Source organism: Carcharodon carcharias, chromosome 13, assembly GCF_017639515.1.
Source record: "Carcharodon carcharias isolate sCarCar2 chromosome 13, sCarCar2.pri, whole genome shotgun sequence".
Classification (NCBI taxonomy): Eukaryota; Metazoa; Chordata; class Chondrichthyes; order Lamniformes; family Lamnidae; genus Carcharodon; species Carcharodon carcharias.
This window is the reverse complement of record NC_054479.1, coordinates 40591082-40611142: the sequence shown is the minus strand read 5'-3', so window position 1 is coordinate 40611142 and position 20061 is coordinate 40591082.

Here is a 20061-nt window from a genome sequence, read left to right as displayed (position 1 = left end):
GGCGGGGCTGGAAAATCCCGCCCCATTTGTTTCCCATACTGTGGGCCTTTCAAATGATGTTAAAAATATTGTTAGTATATGCACATGTGTACTGTTCAAAATCAGCACTGGTGCTGTGGCTTGTGTGCATGTATGTTGTGTGGTAACATGTCCAAGTGTGAATTAAAAGAATTCAAGCTGTGGAATTGCCCTGTTTAGAACTAAATCTGAGCTCAGATGACAGCATTGGATCTTACTATAAGACATGTTGCACTGTCCCACTGAAGCATTTGCCACACTAAACCATGCCTATCCACAATGGTACAATATAATATACCTTTTTAATATGGCAACACCACAGGTTTTGCCATTATAGGTGCCATGGCTATAAAAAGATATCCTTTCTCATTGTGGTAGTCTATGAAACATTGTGATACTACTTACATCATTTTTTTATAAGTTTCATGATTGCATGCAGAAATTAGCACCACAGCTGAATATGAAGGTGGATTCTCCCTCATTTAATGATGAAGTTATCCACTTCCATTCGAGCCCACCCCAGAGTTTCAGATTGAGGTTAAGTTCAAGGCTCTGTCCAAACCATTCTGATGACTGCATGAACGGAATTTTCCGTGCTTGCTGGCGTTGGGCATCACGGCAGGCTTGAGCAGACAATATGGTGAGAAGGCCAAAAATGTTTATGGATGGCGTACCAGTCAAGCGGGCTGCTTTGTCCTGGACAGTATCAAGCTTCTTGAGTGTTGTTGGAGATGCACTCATCCAGGCAAGTGGGGAGTATTCCATCACACTCCTGACTTGTACTTTGTAGATGGTAAATAGGTTTTGGGGAGTCAGGAGGTGAGTTACTAATTGCAGGATTCCTAGCCTCTGACCTGCTCTTGAAGTCACAGTACTTATAAGGCTAGTCCAGTTCAGTTTCTGGTCAATGGTAAACCCCAGGATCAATAAGGGGCACATGAGGAGACAGGCAACTATGCCGAAGTGAGATGGAGACTCAGGGAGCAGTGAATTAGGTACACGTGGTAAGTTCTGGTAGGTCCTTTTCAGGTTTTAACTATAGGTTAAGAATCAAGATCTGACATAGGACTAACCTTCAAGTAAGCTAAGTTAATTGGAGTGGCAGTTATCTGTCAATCACCTGAAAGTTGATTCAAGTGATGTTAATTATTGTAGCAGGAAGCTAAACTAGCTAGTGACTCATCAGAGGATCTATAAAAGAGACAGGCTTTTCAATCCACACAATCAGTAAGGGTCCACAAGAAGACAGGTGACTACTGCACAGTGAGACAGAGACTGAATGAGTAGCAAATTAGATTGACATGGGAATTTGGTGCATGGGAGAAAGAGGTGCAGTATACATAGGAATTATTCTAAATTAATTAAATGAGTAATTAAATTAACTAAATAACCTAAGTAATAATGGCAAGACAGATGTTGTGTTGCTGCTGTAGAGTGTGAGAGCTTTTGGACACCAAGGCGATCCAGGACAAACACTTCTGCAGAAAGTGTAAGGAGCTAGAGGAATTCTGGACCAAGATTATTGATCTGGAAGCTGAACTGCAGACACTGCACAACATAAGGTGGTGGGGGAGAAATACCTCTACTCTTTGTTCCAGAAGATGATCGCACCTCATAGAATAGGGTCGTCTGTTCTGGTCAGCAGTGATGGACAGGAGGATGTGAACATTAGTGAGGCAGGTATTGGGACCAAGCAGGCAGTAGTGGAGGAGCCTCAATTGTCAAACAGGTTTGAGGTGCTCACAATCTGTGTGAACAAAAACAAGGTCTGCAAGGTGGATAAGCAGGCTGACCATAGCACCATGATACAGGAAGCTGTTTAAGTCGGGGGGAGCAAACAGGCATGTAGCTGTAGTAGGGGATAGTATGGTGAAGGGGATTGACACTTCTCTGCAGCAAAGAGCAGGAGTCCAGAAGGCTGTGTTGCCTGCCTGGTGCCAGGTTTTGGGACATCTGTTAAGGGCTGGAGAGAAACTTGCAGTGGGATGGGGAGTATCCAGTTGTCATGGCCCATGGAGACACCAATGACATAGGCAGGACAAGGAAGGAGGTACCAAATTAAGGAGCAGAACCTCAAGGATAATAATCTCTGGATTATTACCTGAGCCATGTGCAAATTGGCATGGGACAAATCAGATCATAGAGATGAATACATGGCTCAAATACTTGTGTGGGAGAAGTGGTTTCCGGTTTGTGAGGCACTGGCACCAGTACTGGGGAAAGTGGGGGGCTGTACCGTTGGGACGGTCTACACCTGAACCACACTGGGATGAGTGTTCTTGTGAATACACGTATCTGGGGAAGTAGAGAGGGCTTTAAACTAAACAAGTGTGTGGGAGTGGGGTGGTGGGGGGGTGGGGGGGGGCGGGGGGTGGTGTGGGGAAAGAATTAAGCTTGGGTAGATGTGACAAATCAAGGAGTAGATTTACGGCCGGAGACCATAATAGTAATGTGGGAAATGAGCGTCATAGAATCGCAGGAAGGGTAGAGACATAAAATCTAAGAATACACCAATAGACAAGTCTAGATGTTACAAAGATACAAAGACAAAATTAAAGGCTCTGTATCTGAATGCGTGTAGCGTTCATAACAAAGTAAATGGATTGATAGTACACACTAAAGTAAATAAATATGATCTGATAGTAATTACGGAGACATGGCTGCAGGATGACAAGGGTTGGGTCCTGAATATTGAGGGGTATATGGCATTCAAGAAGAATAGGAAGCTAGGTAAGGGTGGAGGGGTAGCACTGTTAATCAAGGATGGAATTTGTGCAATAGTTAGAGATGACCTTGGTTCAGGGGATCAGGATGTAGAATCAGTTTGGGTGGAGGTGAGGAATAGTAGGGGAAAGAAGTCACCAGTGGGAGTGGTCTACAGGCCCCCAAACACAACTTAGGATAAAGTATGCAAGAAGAAATGTTAGGTGCTTGTGATAAAGGGATGGCAATAACCGTGGGTGATTTTAATCTACGTATAAACTGGAAAAATCAGATTGGCAGTAGTAGCCTGGATGAGGAGTTCATTGAATGCTTTCGAGATAGCTTCTTAGAGCAGCACATTCTGGAACCAACAAGACAGCAGGTTATATTCGACTTAGTATTGTGTAATGTGACAGGATTGATTAATGACTTCAGAGTTTGGAGCATCCGTGGATAGCAGTGACCACAATATGATTGAATTTTACATCCAGTTTGAAAGGGAGAAGAGTGCATCTAAGGCTAGTATTTTAAACTTAAATAAGGGCAACAATGTGGGCATGAAAGCTGAGCCAGCTGAAGTGAATTGGGATACTAGGCTAGGGGATAGATAAATAGAGAAGCAGTGACAGACATTTAAGGGGATATTTCAGAATACTCAGAATAAGTATATTCAGAGCATAAAGAAAAATTCTAAAGGGATGACCCACCATCTGTGGTTAACTAAAGAAGTTGTGGAAAGCATCAAACTTAAGGAAAAACCATATAACTAGATGATTGGCAGATCAGATGATTGGTCAGAATATAAGGAACGGCAGAGAATGACTAAAAGGTTAATCAGGAGAAAGAAATTAGAGTACGAGAGGAAGCAAACTAGAAATGAAAAAATGGATATCAAGAGTTTCTAAAGGTATTTAAGCAGGAAAGTAATGTGTTTGTCCTCTAGAGAGTGACAATGGTGAGTTAATAGTAGATAATAAGGACATGGTGGATGAAATGAACAAATATTTTGCTCCTGTCTTCATTATATAAAGCATTCCAGTAATAGCTGTATATCAGGAGATGGCAGGGAGTGGGGAACTTGTTGACATTACAGTTACTAGGGAAGCGGTACTGAGCATACTGATGGAGCTGCGGGCTGACAAGTCTCTGGGTCCTGATGGACTTCATCCTATTGCCTTAGAAGAGATGGCTAGTGAGTAGTAGATGCATTGGTGTTAATTTTCCAAAATTCCCTAGATACTGGAAAGGTTCCAGCAGACTGGAAAGTAGCAAACAAACTGTTCAAGAAGAGAGGGAGGCAGAAAACAGGAAACTGTAGGCCAGTTAGCTTAACATCTGTCATCGGGAAGATGTTAGAATTGATCATTAAGGAGGTTATAGCTGGGCACTTTGATAAACACAAGGTAATAAGGAAGTCAGCATGGCTTTGTGAAAGGGAAATCATGTTTAACAAATTTATTGGAGTTGTTTGAAGGAGTAACATGTGCTGTGGATAAAGGGGAGCCTGTAGACCTGCTGTACTTTGATTTCCAGAAGGTATTTGATAAAGTGCCTCATCAAAAGTTATTGCAGAAAATAAAAGCTCAAAATGTAGGGGGTAACATATTAGCATGGATAGAAGATTGACTGGCTGGCAGAAAACAAAGTATGTGTAAATGGGTCTTTTTCTGATTGGCAGAATGTGAAAAGTGGACTCCTGCAGGGGTCTGTGCTGGGCCCTCAACTTTTTACAATTTATATCAATGATTTAGGTGAAGGGAGTGAAGGCACAATAGCTAAGTTTGCAGATGACACAAAGATAGGTCAGAAAGTGTGTTGTGAAGAGGACATGAGGAAGGTGGATAGGCTGAGTGAGTCTGGCAGATGGAGTGTGATGTGAGAAAATGAGGAGTTGTTCACTTCAGCAGGAAGAATAAAAAAGCACAGTATTACTTAAGCAGAGAACGGCTACAAAATTCCGAACTGCACGGGCTTTTAAGTGTTCTAGTGCATGAGTCACAAAAAGTTAGTATACAAGTACAGCAAATAATTAAGAAGGCGAATGGAATGCTATCCTTTATTATGAGAGGAATTGAACATCAATATAAGGATGTTATGCTTCCATTATGCAGGGCATTGGTGAGCCCACATCTCGGATATTGTGTACAGCTTTGGTCTCCTTATTTAAGGAAGGATGTAAATGCATTGGAGGTGATTCAGATGAATGAGCAAGTTGTCTTATGGGGAAAGATTAGACAGACTGAGCTTGTTTCCACTGGCGTTTAGAAGAATGAGGGATGACTTAATTGAAGTATATAAGATCCTGAATGGTATTGACAGGGTGGACGTGGAAAGGATGTTTCCTCTTGTGGTTGAGTCCAGAACTAGGTGGCACTGTTTTAAAATTAGGGATAGCCCTTTTAGGACAGAGATAACGAGAAATTTTGTCCCTCAGATGGTTATGCAACCTTGGAACTCTCTGCCTTAGAAGGCAGTGGAGGTGGGGGGTCACTGAATATTTTTAAGGCGGGTGTAGATAGATTCTTGTTCAGCAAGGGAATCAAAGAGTTATCGGGGGGTAGCTGGGAATGTGGAGTTCGAAACACAAACAGATCCGCCATGATCTTAATGAATGGCAAAGCAGGCTCAAGGGGCCCAATGGTCTACTTCTGCTCGTATTTCTTATGTTCATATGTCGATAGTGGAGGATTCAGCAATGGTAATGCCATTGAATGTCATGAGGCGATGGTTAGATTCTTTCTTGTTGGAGATGGTCCTTGCCTGGCACTTGTGTGGCACAAATGTTACTTGCCATTTGTCAGTCCAAGCCTGGATATTGTCCAGGTCTTGGTCTATTTGGACATGGACTGCTTCAGTACCTGATGAGTCATGAAAGGTGCTGAACATTGTCCAATCATCAGCAATCAGCCCCACTTCTGACCTTATGATGGGAGGAAGGTCATTTATCAAGCAGCTGAAGATGGTTGACCCTAGGACACTACCCTGAGGAACTCCTGCAGTGATGTTCTGGAACTGAGGTGATTGACCTTCAACAACCATGACCATCTTCCTTTGTGCTTGGCATGACTCCAACCAGTGGAGAGTTTTCTCCCTGATTCCCATTGACTCCAGTTTTGCTAGGGCTCCTTGATGCCACACTCGGTCAAATGCTGCCTTGACATCAAGGGCAGTCACTCTCACCTCACCTGAGGAGTTCAGCTGATTTGTCTATGTTTGACCCAAGGCTGTAATGAAGTCAGGAGCTGAGTGATCCTGGCGAACCCAATGAACAGGTTATTGCTAAGCAAGTGCTGCTTGATAGCACTGTTGATGACCCCTTCCATCACTTTCCTGATCATGGAGAGTAGACTGATGGGGTGGTAATTGGCCGAGTTGGATTCATCCTGTTTTTGTGTACAGGTCATACCCGGGCAATTTTCCATAAAGCCGGGTAGATGCCAGTATTGTAATTGCATTGAAACAGCTTGGCTAGGGGCGTGGCAAGTTCCAGAGCACAATCTTCCGTACTCTTGCCGGAATATTATCAGGGCCAATAGCCTTTGCAATAGCCTGTGCCTTCAGCCATTTCTTGATATCACATGGAGTGAATTGAATTGTCTAAAGACTGGTATCTGTGATGCGGGGGACCTGCACGGGAGGCTGAGATGGATAAATCACTCAGGCACTTCTGACTTAAAATAGGTTCCCTCACCACCTGCCGCAGACCCAGTCTAGCAGCTATGTCCTTAGGACTCTGCCAGCTCAGTCTGTAGTGGTGCTGCTGAGCCACTCTTGGTGATGGACATTGATCTCTCCCACCCAGAGTACATTCTGTGCCCTTGCCAACTTCACACTTGCTCCAAATGATGTTCCATATGGAGCAATATTGATTCATCAGCTGACCAGGCTGGTGCATGGTAATCAGCAGGAGGTTTCCTTGCCCATGTTCAACATGATGCCATGAGACTTCATCAGGGCCTGAGTTGATGTTGAGGTCTCCCAGGGCAACTCCTTCCCGACTGTATACCACTGCTGGATGGCGATGGGTGATGGTGGTGTCTGGGACATGATCTGTAAGATATGATCTTGTGACTATGACGTGAGACAGCTCTCCCAATTTTGGCATAAGCCCCCAGATGTTAGTAAGGAGGACTTTGTAGGGTCGACAGGGCTGAGTTTGCCATTGTCATTCCGTTGCCTAGATGGATGTCGTGTGGTCCATCCGGTTTAATTCCTTTTTATTGACTTTATTGACAATTGAGTGGCTTGCTAGGCCATTTCAGAGTCACATGAAGGCCAGACTGGGTGAGGATGGCAGATTTCCTTTCCTAAAGGATATTAGTGAAGCAGATGGGTTTTTAATGACAATCAACAATGGCTTCCTGGTCATCATTAACAAAATTCTGGTATTAAAAGTCTAAATACAAATTTCACCAACTGCCTGGGATTTGAACCCTGGTCCCGTGAGCATTGCCCTGGATCTTCGGATTACCAGTCCATTGACAATACCACTACTCCACCACGTTCTATTACAATGAATGACAGTCCGAACTGTTGCTGAGATTCAGCTTGATCATATCAACTCACTTTCAGTGAAGAGTAGCGTATATTTCATGAGTTAAGTAAGGCTACATAATTGTTACTCTGGAGATCTAAAGATTTGCTTCATCAATGAAATAAATTCTAGTCACGTTTAAGGATTTCCTTACATACCTTAATACAGCCCATCCTGTGCTCAAATTCATTTTTGATTTCAAGCAGTCTAATCTCTTGACCTGCTGGTTGAGAAATCTGTTAATGATTTCTCCACTACTGGAACTGCAAGCCTACCTTCACCGGTCAATATACATGTTGGGATTTGTATGGCTCTACGTACTCTAAGATTGGCCTTATCAACATCTTATAAATAGGGCCCTAGCCATTTGTTCACCTTAAAAGCTTGATGCAGAAATAAAGCACATGAAAGCTATCCTGTTGGGCAATGGTTGTCCTGATCAGGTCATTGTTCACTGTGTATCGCGCAAGTTCGCAAGTGGGCCGAAGGCCAGCACTTTCCAACCTGAAAAGTGCCCATCTACATCATATATTACCCTGGAAAAGCAAAATATCTCAAACATTTGAAACAACAGGTTAAGTAAGTCGTTTCAAGCTGCTACCATACAGTGGCTCCACAAGTGGTATTTTCCATTAACAGAATGCTGCCATCAGTTCAAAAAGATGTTCTGCATACCACACAATTGAGCAACGTTATGTATGAATTTCAGTGCTAGTGTGCTGCCAAGTACGAAGACTGCATGGCCCAATGATTGGCTGATCGAATCAAACAACATTTGGTTGTTCGTAATAGGCAGAGTACAGACTCTACTCAACCAGCACGGACTTGCAAGACCCAAAACAAACATCAACTGGTCGATGTGATTGCATGATTGGGCAGCACTTGCTGAACAATCGTGAGTGCACGAATAGCTACTCTAACAATCAATTCAAGATAATCAGTCAAACTCATAACATGGCTCACTTATGCTTGCTAGCAGCAACATGCATTCATACGCAGGGACTCATTCTCTGTGAATTAAAGGAATATGTTCAAGCCTTGCGCCTTTTTGACCCAGGAGCTTGGGAAGCCTATAGTTTCCTATTGTTTACTCCATGGCAATGCCTCGGCCAATCAGAGTTGACTTACCAACCAGTCAGCATCCTTTTCTCCTGTAGAATAAATTGTTGTGATCATTTGAAATTTGGCAGTCTTGCATTTGTCCCAATGAGTGCCAGACAAAAGAGCTTCAGTGATATGTCTCTCTTTTCAACAATAATAAATTAATATTCTACAAGTGCCATTGAATTGTGTCTTTCTAATACAAACTTGGCACTGGGTGACTGAACTGAACTGGAACGTAATGCTTATTACCCTACAGTGTGCCATATCACATTGTTTCTGTTATGATTTGAGCTCACTCCAGACACTATTCTTGTGCCCAACACAAGATGTTCGCTCCTATTGGCAAGCTTCACTCCCTTTGAATTGACCTTTGGCCTCATGCATGACATAATTTCAGACAGCTCGTTCTAGCAAACAATTAACCATTCTATTGTTACTGGATCATGCATATGCCTTCCACTACATTGCATGGCTCCTGAGAAGACAGTTAATATCAGCTACACTGGCACTTTTATAACTAGCCAAACTATTCAGCAGACCACTAGCCAAAGCCCAACTGACGAAAAGTAGGCACTACTGAAATAGCTATGCTCAAGATTCCTCTTTGATTACAAAGTAATTCCCTTTCAGGTAATTCTCAAATGTCGGTCCTGATGAGACCTACAGTCCAAATACCCTATTTACTAAAACAGTCCAACAAGATCATAGATTAAAAAGATTGCATATACCAGTGAATGAGCAACCCAGGAAATATGCTAGTGGGCACTGGCACTTAAAAATTTTTCAATTGAAATTGCTGTATTTCATAAAAATGGGGAAGAGTGTCCTGCCGTCAGCATCGCGGTGAAGCAATCTGGGAAGAGTGTCCTGCAGTCAACATAGCGGTGAAGCAATCTGGGAAGAGTGTCCTGCAGTCAGCATAGCGGTGAAGCAGTCTGGGAAGAGTGTCCTGCAGTCAGCATAGCGGTGAAGCAGTCTGGGAAGAGTGTCCTGCAGTCAGTTCTTGTTGAAAATAACAAGAGTAACATCACGACAGTGCAAGAGAGCGATGGAGAGATCAGAACCAGCACGAGTGCAGGGAAGCTTCAAAAAGTGACATCAACACAAAAGTGAGAGCTGATTGGTGAGTAGTGGTAAATGGTTTTCTCCAGTTTTTTCTTCAGTTTTTCTCTAGTTTAAAATAGGTTAAGCTAAGGGAAGGTGAGCTCTAGTTTTTATTTAATGTACTTAAATAATTTAACCTTTTTTTTACTGTATTTAACTTAAAGTAAGGGATCTTTTTCAACCAGAGGCATGGCATGGCAGGGCAGCTTAGTCCCATGTTAAGTACCGTCTGCAACATGTGGGAAGTCCTAGACACTTCTTGCACTCTGACCGACCACATGTGCAGGAAGTGCCACCAGCTGCAGCTACTTGAGATCCGAGTTTCGGAGCTTGAGCAGCAGCTGGAGGCACTGAGGTGCATCTACGAGACTGAGTGTTTCGTGAATAACACATTTTTTAGACGTGGTCACCCCACAACTTACATAAGTCCAGACAGAGAGGGAATGGGTGACCATTAGTCAGAAGAAAGGTGTCAGGCAGTTAGTCAGGAAATCCCCAGGGTGCATCTTGCTTGAGAACCGTTTTTCTGTATCAGAAAATGGTGAGAGTGACGGTTCCTCTGGGCAGTGCAGCCACGCTCATGGCCCTGTGAGTGGCTCAGCTGCACAGGGGAGGAGGTAAAAGAGGGGAAGAGCAATAGTGGTAGGAGACCCGATAGTAATGGGAACAGACAGGCGTTTCTGCAGCCATGACTCCAGGATGGTATGTTGCCTCCGTGGTGCCAGGATCAAGGTTGTCATTGAACGACTGCAAGGCATTCTAAAGGAGGAGGGCAAACAGACAGAGATTGTGTATATATTGGCACCAATGACATAGGTAGAAACAGGGATGAGGTCCTGCAAGCAGAATTTAGGGAGCTAGGAAGCAGATTAAAAAACAAGACCGCAAAGGTAGTAATCTCTGGGTTATGTCCGGTGCCACACGCTAGTGAGTAAAGAAAAAGGAGGTTAGTCCAGATGAATGTGTGGCTGGAGAGATGGTGCAGGAGGGAGGGCTTTAGATTTCTGGGACATTGGGACCATTTCTGGGGGCAGTGGGACCATTTCTGGGGGCAGTGGGACCTGTACAAGGCGGACGGGTTGCACCTGAACCGGAATGGGACCAACATCCTTGCAGGGAGGTTTGCTAGTACTGTTGGGCAGGGTTTAAACTAACTTGACAGGAGGATGGGATCCTGAGAGGAGGGTCAGCAGGGGGAGATGCACAACCAATATTAGAAGAGAGAGCAAGTGAGTCTGGAAGGCATAGAAATTATAGCCCAGTTGAATGGAAATGTTGAAAGGTGTTTATTTTAATGCCAGGAGTCTGACGAATAAGGCAGATGAGTTGAGGGCACAAATTAACACAAGGCAGTATGATGTCATTGCTGTCACAGAGACATGGGTGAGAGAGGGGCAGGACTGGCAGCTCAATACTCCAGGATATGGGGTATTTAGGCGAGACAGGGAAGGAGGTAAAAGAGGAGGGGGTATCGCAATATTGATCAAGGAATCAATTACAGCTGTAAGGAGGGATGACATCTTAGAAGGCTCCTCAAATGAAGCCATATGTTTAGAACTTAAAAACAAAAAAGGAGCAATCACATTGCTGGGAGTGTACTATAGGCCCCCAAACAGTCAGAGAGAAATAGAAGAGCAGATATGTAGGCAAATTTCAAAGAAGTGTCAAAATAATAGGGGAGAATAGTGGGGGATATCAACTTCCCCAACATTAACTGGGTTAGTCATAGTGTGACTGGTTTAGAGGGAGTGGAATTCTTAAAATGCATCCAGGAGAGCTTGTTAAGCCAGTATGTAGAGGGTCCAACAAGAGAGGGGGCTGCCCTGGACTTAATTTTAGGGAGTGAAGCCGGGCAGGTGGGGGAGCATTTTGCAGATAGTGATCATAACTCTCTTAGATTCAAGGTTGTTATGGAAAAGGACAAGGATGAGCCAAAATTCAGACTTCTAAATTGGGGGAAGGCCGATTTTAATAAGTTCAGATATGATTTGTCCAGAATGGTCTGGGAGCAGGTAAATCTGCATCATTCAAAAAGGAAATAGGGAGAGTACAGGGCCAACATATGCCATTAAAGATAAAGATAAAGGGTGGGACCAACAAATCCAGTGAACCCTGGATGTCGAGGGATATACAGGATTGGATAAAGAGAAAAAGGGAGGCTTATGGCAGATACCAAGGGCTCAAAACAGCAGAAGCACTGGAGGAGCATAGAATGTGTAGGGGGGAACTTAAAAAGGAAATTAGGAGAGCAAAAAGGGGCATGAAAAATCATAGGTAAAATAAAGGAAAATCCAAAGTTATTTTACAAGTACATTAAGAATAAAAGGAAAGAGTAGGGTCCATTAAGGACCATAGTGGTAATTTGTGTTTGGATCAGAGGGACCTTGGTGTGCATGTCCACCAGTCCCTTAATGAAGCAGGACAGGTAGATAAAGTGGTTAAGAAGGAATATGGAATACTTGCCTTTATTAGCCAAGGCATAGAATATAAGCGCAGGGAGGTTATGCTGGAACTATATAAAATGCTGGTTAGACCACAGCTAGAGTTTTGCATGCAGTCCTGGAATCTGCATTATAGGAAGGATGTGATTGCACTAGAGAGAGTGCAGAGGAGATTTACCAGGATGTTGCCTGGGCTGGAGAGTTTTAGTTATGAGGAAAGATTGCATAGACCGAGGTTATTTTCCCTGGAGCAGAGGAGATTGAGGGGGGACATGATTGAGGCGGATAAAATTATGAGGGGCATAGATAGGGTAGACAGGAAGGAACTTTTCCCCTTGGTGGAGGGGTCAATAACCAGGGGACATAGGTTTAAGGTAAGGGGCAGGAGGTTTAGAGGGGATGTGAGGAAGAATTTTTTCACCCAGAGGGTGGTGGGAATCTGGAACTCACTGAAAGGCTGGTAGAGGCAGGAACCCTCATAACATTTAAGAAGTATTTGGGTGTGCACTTGCGATGCCATGCCATACACGGCTATGGGCCTAGTGCTGGAAAATGGGATTAGAATAGTTAGGTACTTGTTTGACCGACGCAGACTCGATGGGCCGCAGGGCCTTTTTCTGTGCTGGAGACCTCTATGACTCTATTATGTCTGCTGTCATATCATAATATGCCATACCCTCAAATGATTATTGCAGCTGTCTCCTAAACAAGCAGGCACCAAGCAGACAGGTTGAATTCCAAGACTGTGTACCTTCCACTGAGTAAAATGGCCTGGATTCTGCAGTTGTAATTATGGTGAAATTGTCAGTGTTCCTTGTCATTGTTCTGTGAAACTGACAGCAACTTCTGACACCACACAAGCAAAGTTAAACGCGGAAATCCAGAAGTTGTGTTTAGTGATTACCTGCTCCTCCACAGGGTGAACTGTTGAAATCCTTGCTGGTGGAAATATTAGAACTCAACTGATTTGCCATGAACTTCCAATTTTTACGCGATTGGCCCAGATCTTGTGGCCAACAGTGAAGCAATGGTGCCTGCTGCTGACCTTGAAGAAAGCTTGGAGTTTCTATCTTTTATAATACATACTTATTGTTCTTTTAACCTGCAAGAGGACTAATTGACTCACTCAAAAGGTTGTTAGGCTCTATGGGCTTTGTTTTTTGTAGCCACGATTACAGAGTTAACGTAAGCATGGATTTGAAATGGTTACAGGAAAATTAAAATGGTTATGAAAAATGATTGCAGATTTAACAGGTTGAAAATAATTTTTAAAAATGCAGCTGCTTTGTACTCACAGAAAAATCAACTCTTCACTGGTACCTAGCATCAGAATGCTCAAATATGTTACTTTACTTCCAGCAGGTGAACACTTCACCAATATCTAGTATGCTATTAACTGTGGTTATACAAATAGCAAAAGTAGCCAGCTCCTGTGGTTGTAGATTTTCCCCCTTTTAAAGGGGATGTGATTAGTTTACTATAGTATTTTGACAAGCTATTACCATCCTGTGAAGCTTCTTCTCAAACACAATACCCAGTTATATACTGAGGTCTTTGTTTCAGCCATGATTTGCATATCCTCCCAGAAAGCTGTCCGTCTTTTTTTTGCTTTCTCCAGTCATTTTCTATTATAAGACTCCCCTTATAGCCAATTCACTAGGAAAATATCTTTAAATTTTGTTGCAACACAGTGTTTCATTCATAGCCTAAAATAGCCCAACTATATAGTTGGACTGTATTATCTCTATTATTTCCTCTTATGGCATTTGATTTGGTGTCTCAGCTTGGTGAATTCAGCAAGTTTAATTTTGAAAGACTGACAAACAAGCATCATCAGCACTTTCCTAGTTACCCAAAATTCCTTTGGATAGTTGAATGTCAACCTTAAAAAAATTGTCAGAAGCTTTTTGTCTTTCCTACACTGCCCACAAAAATCTAGCAATCTCCGTGGCATGGATTTCCCATTTTTTCCCAATGATAGTTTAAATCTTATACCAAGTCAAGGGGATGTCTTGGTGTGACGTAAGCAACCAATCGTATTGAATTATTCACATGGCAAACCAGGAAATTGAAAGCACTTCATATCCTTTTCTTTTCGTTTAAATTTTCAGATAATTAAATAAGTGATTCTGATTGGATTAAACTAGAAGCTAAACTAAAGATGAACAGTCAATAAAAATATATTTTTTTAAATGTTGGAATTTTTTAACATTATGGAGAAATTTAACATTCCACAAAAATAAAATTAATTTCTCAGAGCCAGTGAGGGTATTTAGCAGCAGTTATGAAGTTTGAAGCCGGTTACACTTTATCCAATAAGGTGCAAGTTTTTCCAGGGTTTTTACAGCAAAACTAAGAGTGTAAGTTCTTGTGAATTCATAAGATTTCCCATTGACTGCAGCCTCAACAACATTCCCCTTGGAGGAGTGTAGAATCACTGACGGCAACTTCTAGATTTTCACAATATCCTGTACATGTGTGACTCCAGAAATTGCAGTCAGTTTCAATGGAGTAATGATATTGATTGCTAACAGTTCCATCGCCATTACCATTGCAAAATCCAAGCCATTATTCTCATTGTAAAACCCTTTGAAAAAGTTATGCCATGTTAAACGAGGAGCAATTCATTTTTAATGGCTTACCAAGTCACAGTTGTTGCTGAACAACCTCTCTGGTGCTGAAAAACTGTTACATTTGTGGAATGGCAAATTTCTCCATGAAGAAAAAAAAATTCCAAAGATTTTTAATGTATATGTTCCAATCTTTATTTCACACTCTGTAAAATAATTAAAAAGTGAAGAATGATCATTGTTCTTTACTTCCTGGTTTCCTGTTTGTGAGAATACTTAAATGTGACTGGCTGCTTAGCTTGCTTGGCACCACGGACTGTTGCTGGATGCTGGATATCCTCTATAGATGGCGCCAGAATGAAATTAAGGTCTGGAGATGTGAATTTCACACCATAGAGATCGTTAGATCTTTGTGGGCAGTTTTCTTCAAGATTAGCAGCGAGCACCATCACTTCACCGCTGACTGCAAAATCTAGGCAACTATTTCAACAACGCATTTAGCCTAAGAGACACAAAAAAGTCAAACAAAATATTCAATTTTTGTGTTACTTCTGCTGTGACATTACAATACAACTCATGACAGTCAATTGTCCTACAATGCTAAGGCTATATTCACCATTGAAATTTGCATCATTTATTTTGTCAGTAGTCCCCTCAATAAAGATCTGTCCTGGAAAATGGGATGCTTTCCCCAATTCTCGGGTTTGGTAGAAGTATTTCTTTGGTACATTATTCAAGTGGCCATTCTTCATGTGTGAGCCTAAGGGGTGAGTATTGGCAGGATATTTAGCTGTGTGGAGCATCTTAGTCAAGTCTAATCTTGTTGCCAAATGATATTGATGCAGGAATCACAGCATAGCAATCATTAGTGGAAGCACTAACTGATTTTTAGCTTTCTCTTCTATGTAAGCCATCGACATTGAAGTCTAATTATGGGCCACCCCCACTTATGGCTCAGTAATGCAATGGACCACTGAGCCATAAAGGAAGACCACAATAGTGAGTTTGTCATATAGAATTAAGATATAGTTTGCTATTATCCAGGTGGTTCTCAGTTTTTCAGGAAAAATACTTCTAGATTGTAAAGTCCGGACAGACCAATGGAATAGCCCAATGTTTGTGCTCTGCAAACCTCCCTGAAAGATCAGGAAAGTTATTATACTTGGAGTTTTTGCAAGGCTTTTATCTAAGGATAAAGATAGATTATAAACATTTTAAGAAGAAATTATATTTGGAGGGTATAAATATTTTCAAATACTTTAATAAAAAATTCACTTATCAGTTTAAATAGAAGAATTATTTTACACAGGACTTGAACCTTTGAGATATGGCAGAACTCCTATTTCTACTGCAGGAGATATCATGAATTCTATTTGACAAAAATGATATGATTTGAAGTGTAAGTAAATGTATTTTGCTGATGATGACATTTCACCCGTATGTTGTTGATAGGGTTTGTGCTATTGTGACTATTGACAAATTTGCACAAATTGAATAAGTGCTTAATCCAAGAATAATTCTAAGACAGACACTGAGCTCCCATTCATTTGTGTTATGTATCAGCATTGATCTACATATAATTATGAGACTAGTATAATAATGAACAAATTAGCTGTTTATCAGAATTCAGCTGTACGTAATAGTTATGTAGGTTGGAGATTGAACTACTCAGATTTGTAATACACTAGACCTATAGGTTTTAAAGTGTTCTTATTTTCATTTCAGAGTTCATAAAATTAACAACCTGCTTTTATATAGCAACTTGAATTAAGAAAAACATTCAAGATACTTCACAGAAACTCAAGGAAAAACATTGATGCTGAACCAAAGATTTGACATGAAGAGGGGTAACCAAAAGCTTAGTCGAAGAGCTTAGTTTAATAGAGGGTCTTTAAAGGTAGACAGAAGTGTAGATGCAAAGGTATTTAGGGAAAGAACTTGAATGCGTGTGATAAGGCGGCTAAAGATCAGGTTGTTAATGATGGGGGGTGCGGGGAAGGAGGAGTGATGCACAAGAGGCTGGAGTTAGAGGAACAATGAATTGGGGAGGTGGGTGGGAGGGTGCAAATTATGGAGACAGGAAGTGGGGAGATTAAGTACGTATTTAAATAATATCTTCTGCTTGCCCCCCAGAGATCAATGCAGTAAGGTGCATGTGTGTGGGATTTGAATAAGGACAGGATCAGGATCACCATTGAAAAGTAACCAGTTGGCAATCACTCTCTAGAGCTGCAGAATGGCCTCTTAGTTGAAGGACCCAAGGGAAAATGATGCCCATGGAACCGTATCCTCCATGATTCAGAAGGGGAGAAAACTGACAACAATGAGGAACTACATTAAAAAAAATGGAGATGTCCTACATTTGCTGTCTCTATCAGTGTGTTTTCTACCAAGAATTTCCATTTCAAGGCAATTGTCTCAAATATTTTAAGTGCAGTATAAAAAAGCCCAACCTTCTCAATTTTGGTGACGCTTCAAATACATCATGCAAGTGAGAGATTCAAAGAGCCACGAGAGATTGAATAGTTAAATAATTTTGGTGTTATAGCTTCCAAAATTGCATGTTGTGGAGCATGCCCAAAAACATACGGACCTGAATTTTCACCCTTGAACCAGTTGCAGGAGTCAGGAGAATTCCCAACATGGCCTGCCTGCTTCGGGAGAACGTGCCTGCAAGGACAGGACTTTGATTGGGGGGGGTGGGGGTGGGGGTGGGGGGGTGGGGGGTTGGGGGGGGGGTGGTGGGAGGGGGGGGTGGGGGTGGGGGCACACGGTGGTGGAGCACGGTGCGGGAGCACGGTGCGGAGGTTGCAGCAGGCTGGAGACCGAAAGGTCAGTGCCAAGGTGGGCTGTTTAAAAGGCCCGCCTCGGTGCCAGTTAAAATAAAAACAGAAAGGACCTTCAGCCCTCAATGCTTGCATTCTGTCATTCCCCACACACTCCCCATACCCCATCCATGATATCTCATGCCACCCCTGCCAAGGTATCTCCTCCAAACAGCCCCTAAGGCCCCTCATGCCACTATGCCAAAGTATGCCCCTCCACCCACCTCCCATGGCCTCATATGGCCCATATGCCAAACTATACCCCTCCATGCCCCCTCCCCCAGAGCCCCTCATGCTCCCTGTGCCAAGCTATGCTCCATCCACCCTTATGGCTCCTCATACCCCATATGCCAAGCTATGCTGCTCAATCCATTTCCCCATGGCTCCTCATGTCCAGCTGTCTGATCTATCAATTGTCAACTGCACAATGTTTATTTCCACAATGTAAGAGGTTTCAAATGCTTACATTTTCGGTTATTGAAACTTTAAAGGCTCTGGAGGATTGACAATTTTTTTTACTCTGTAGTAAAAGGGCTTTTTTTTAAACATAGTGAAAAGTTATTAATGAATGAATTTTTTTTCCACATCCTGTTGTCACTATAGGGTTTAATATATAGTGGGTCAATGGGCATGGAAGTGCCACAGTATGGGTGTTGATTGAAGGGCATATCTTGGCATGTGGGAGTTTGTGGGGGACCTTTTACACTTACCTGTTTAAAAAGGTCCCATCATGCAGACTATGGGCAGAATTTTCCGGTTGGCATGCAGGGGCAGGACCTACTCACCGACGTCGGGCGAGTGTCCCAATGTAACTGCGCGCCATCGCAATATTTCGTTGGGCGGAGGCGCGATGATATCCAATGCATCCCTGCCATTAATTAACTGGCCACTTAAGGCCCTTGAGGTGCCAATTGACAGCGAGTTTTCGGCACCCGTGCAATCTTTAGGTCAGCGCACGCGCACAACGGGAAGGCGGGTAGGACACATTTGTACAAACCTCATCCACGGGCGGGATAAGAGGACTCAGTGGGGCCGTGAGGGTCCACTATCAAATATTGATTTTTCAAAGTTACTAATACTTGCCTGTGTGATCTGCAATACTTCAAAACACACACCAGCTGCTTGGTCTGGACTCTCAACCCTCAGGTCAGCACTCTGCAGTGAAAAATCTTTTTTGGGTCTGCAGGTTTCAGGAAGCCTTCCCGTAGCCTGGGAATGGGAGTTGAACTCTCCAGTGGAGGCACCTCCGCTGAGGAGAGAGGGACGACTAGAAGGGGGAGGAGGCCAGGAATGCACATTCAGCCTTCAGGGGAGGCACCTTTGGGAGGACAGGTGTAGGCACAAGGCATGCAGGACCAAGAAGTAATCCAAGGTGGAAGGGCCGCAGAAGACGCCACTATCCTGCCAGGCAAAGCAGCAGCTACCTCAATATATCTGAGGTGCAATGCCAAAGGAGGCTCCATCTCTCAAGGGAGACAGTCAACTATATCTGTCAGATGATAAGGCCTGAGATCTCTATGAACTGTGTGGGTGCCAGTGGCTCTAAAGGTCACAGCTGCCCTCAACTTCTATGTCTCTGGCTCTTTCCAGGGAATGTTGGGTGATCTTTGCGGCATCTCCCAATCACCACACTTGTGTCAAGTAGGTTACAGATGCTATGTTCGGTCATTGACCTTCATCATTACCATTGGGACCAGGCAAGACAGACACAGTGAACAGAGGCTTCACAGCAACTGCTGGCTTCCCCCAAGTCCAGGGTGCAATCGGCTGCACACAAGTGGCCATCAAGGCGCCAGCAGGTGAGCCGGGTGCCTTTGTCAACAGGAAGGGCTTCCACTCCATGAACGTGTAGATAGTGTGATCACAGGATGCAGATGCTACAAGTCTGTGCAATGTACCCAGGCAGCTCCCATGATGCCTACATCCTCAGACACTCCCAGGTGCCAGGGCTCTTCAGTGCATCAGCCCGGCTGGATGGATGGCTGCTGGATAACAAGGGCTATCCCCTCAGAAGGTGGCTTTCCGCCATCCAAGAACAGAAGTTGAGCAGCGGTATAATAGGAGCAATGCCTCCACAAGGACTGTGACAGAGAGAGTCATCAGCCTTAACAAAATACGCTACCAATGCCTGGACCGCTCAGGGCCCGCACTCCAGTACCCCCCAGATCGTGTGTCACTGATAGTGGTTGCATGCTGCGCTCTCCACAATCTTGCACTGGAAAGGGGAGATGCTGTGGGCGACAAAGATGTAGACACAGTGGCTGCAACTGCAAACGATGAGTCCAGCAGTGAGTCCAAGGATGAGCATGCACAGGGAAATGCTGAGGGAGTAGATGCTGACCTGGGCATACTCCAGGGAGGCAGGGAAACCCGGGAGGCTTTAATCCAATGAACCTTCAGCTAGCATACCACATATGGACCTCCAGGACAAGCCTGGGCTGCAGGATCCATACTTGATACCTGAGTGCAAAATCTGCCTGGATAGGAACATTAACTAAGGGCTTTGTTAATAAAGCTGAATGTCCCACAAATCACTCATAACATTATTGGTAACTATCCACCTGCAGGAGGAAAGTGGCACCGTCAGCCATGGTGACATGTCTGAATTTAATATTATAATAAAAGGAACTTAAGGAAAATGACAAAGATGTTAAACATCACCCCAACTCACAAAGACCTCATTGCAGGCCAACATAAAAGCACCAGTGATAAAACCGTGGTGTGTCGAAGGTGCCTTATGTTTACGTTTTCGGGTGCTGCAT